Below are 2,815 nucleotides of genomic sequence, written 5' to 3'. Positions count from 1 at the left end.
CAACACCACCTCCCAGCCTACGACGGCGGCGGCCGGCACGAAGCCAAGGTGATGGCGGCGGCGCAGCAAGCCCACTTCCGCGACGGCGTCGATCCTCTTCTTGGTGGCGAGCGATGGAGGAGCGTCTTCTTTCTACCGTGACCCAGAACCCCCGATGGAGAGCGCGCCAAAGATGGCCTCACGGCAAAATACGGCGCGGGAAGAAGGAGCACGCGCAGGAACGACGTCTTCGCGCGCAGCTTGGTCTGCGTAAAGTTTAGCGGAAGAGAGGGGAATTTTCTCCTAAAAAAATTAGGAATTGTTGGAGAGGGGGTTTTCTCAACTTTCTAAAAAACATGGATTATAAGGATTTTTAGGGAATTTTGGAGATGTGCCGCAAAAACGACAGTTGTGCTCTGTTCGGCATCCTCCTCCGTTTCTTCTCCTCAGGTTCATGGGCCATGAACTCCCCGGCCCTATAACGGCCCGTATGAGTTTCTTTGCATCCCGATCGCCCAGCCCACCTGTTTGGTCATATCGCGTGTCGTCCTCCAAGACTATTAGTATAATAATTATATTTGTAATCTAATCCTATTTTAGTTTTGTACCGTACGGCCACGGGAGAAGAGTTGCAAAGCAAAGGAGGCAATAAAACTACCCGAGGACAACCAATACAACTCATACCTTTTCTCGGCCTTTTGGCTATTGTGAGGCACCGCTTCACAATGATATATTGAACTTAATTTTTGTGGGAAGGAATCACAATAGTGGCTTAGCCACTTGGGTTCCTTGGGCGTCGCTCAAGCTTTGCACTATAGCTTGGGCTTGGCACACCCTAACCAAATCAATTCTTAACAATTTGTGTGTGTTATTATTTTGCTACGTTCCTAGTGCTGAGAACTTATTTTGGCTACGCTCCCAATTCGAGTATAGTGCACGACTGATTTGAGACTCGGTGTCAGGAGATATAAACCATGTAGCAACAGTAGTACGTACGTTCCTGCCGAGGTCGGAGCGGCGGTGGTGGCCGGCCTCCGTGTTCATGGGGACGAGCTCGTAGTCGACGCCGGCCTCCTCCAGGCACAGCAGCGCCCGCGACACGAACGGCGAAATCGCCCCACCACTTGTACATAAAATATTTTTATACACGGTCAAAAGTGATCTTCAGAGGCAGTTTTAAAACCGCTACTATGCCAACGATCGTAAAAATAAGTCTTTTTTAGTGGCAATTTCAAAACTGCCTCTAAAAATCGATTTTTAGAGGTGGTTCTCCGAAGACAACCGCATCTGAAAATTGATTTTCAGAGTCGATTTTTTTAAAATCATTTAGAGTCTAATAAAAATAAGAAAAAAATATTTCTAATGTAGCCCGAAGGGCTAAGGACCGGCCATAGCTCACATGATTTATTTTTCACTTGTTTTGAATATGTGCCGACATCCGGGATTCGAACCCACAATCTCTCCCTCATGCAATCCCTCTCCTAACACCGCACCACACAGTCACTTGTGTCTAGTTCTACAGTGTTGTCTATCTTGTAATCACTAATTAATATTTTAACTCAAACTATCTTAAATGACAAAACATTCAACTACAAAGTTTTAGATCTCGTCGAGCACTACAACTTTGATGTAGAACATTTCTCTATCCAAGGTCATTTGAAAAATTCAAAAATTTGAAATTCAAAATCTGAGACTTAATTTATATATTTGGAACCCTAAATGATCTCAAACAAAAAAATTTATCAACTGCAAAGTTTTAGATCTCGTCGAGCTCTACAATTTTGATATAAAATTTGTCTTCATCCGACTTTATTTAAAAAAGATATGAATTTACTTGTGCTGCAGCTATTTTCAAAGGAGGGTAGTCAACCGTCTCTGAAAATCGATTTTCAGAGGCGGTTGTCTTAAGAGAACTGTCTCTGAAAATCACTCATTTTTAGAGACGGTTGACATAAGCAACCGTCCTTGAAAATAGCATTTTTAGAAGCGGTTCTCTTAACGGAACCGCCCCATTTTTAGCGGCGAATTTCTTAATGGAACTACCTCTAAAAATTGATTTTTAACAACGGTTGTATAGCTACAGTAGTGACGATGGGTTAAGATAACCGTTTCCATTAGAAAAGGAAGACGTCTCTAAAAAAAAATCATTTCTGGTGCCCGTACACCTTCACCGCCATCGCTGCTGGCCGCCCTCTGCTGTTGTGCGGTGTGCTGTACCGCTAGCTAGCTAGTTATTATATATACTAGTACGCGAGTAGCTAGGGCTCAGCAGCAGGTAGAAGATAGTGAAATGGATGAAAGAAGAGCCGCAGAGTACTTTTTAGCGGTACTTTTTAACGAACGAACAGTATTTTTCTCTCACGATAAATCAGTATAAGCATCAACATAAACTAAATTTCAGCGAACAGGGCCGGCTGAGCAGACTGGTAATCTAGCTGGTTCAGCGTCTGGTCAACGCTTGAAGCGTGACGCCGTCGCTTGCCTCAGGCAGAAATGCGTGACGCCACTGCTTGCGAGCGATCCGCTGACCGCTTTTGCCTTTCGATATTTTATAGTCTATAATCTGCCATTTAGATTTTGTGATATGGGCTGCTGGGTACTATGTTAATATCTATTAGATCTTTATTGAAATGTATTTACTTGAGGTGGTGTTCTTTGGCTAGAGTTGCATGCATCTAGGTCAATACTAGATGCTCTTGAATCATCTCTGACTCTTTCACTAGCTGCAGGTTTTCGATGCTCACTAATATGTTCCTCAACCTGGAGGAGGTCAGAAATTGATTGGTGTCACTGGCAGTCTTGCATATATGTGGCACCTGAGGTTCTACTAGGAAAT

At 43.8% G+C, this 2,815-nt stretch overlaps 1 pseudogene; it reads left to right on the top strand.

Annotated features, from left to right (window-relative positions):
- The first annotated feature begins 661 nt into the window (after window positions 1–661).
- Window positions 662–818, top strand: LOC136514541 (U2 spliceosomal RNA; annotated as a pseudogene).
- The last annotated feature ends 1,997 nt before the right edge of the window (window positions 819–2,815 follow it).

Source organism: Miscanthus floridulus, chromosome 16, assembly GCF_019320115.1.
Source record: "Miscanthus floridulus cultivar M001 chromosome 16, ASM1932011v1, whole genome shotgun sequence".
Lineage (NCBI taxonomy): Eukaryota > Viridiplantae > Streptophyta > Magnoliopsida > Poales > Poaceae > Miscanthus > Miscanthus floridulus.
This window is presented reverse-complemented; position numbering and strand designations above follow the sequence as displayed.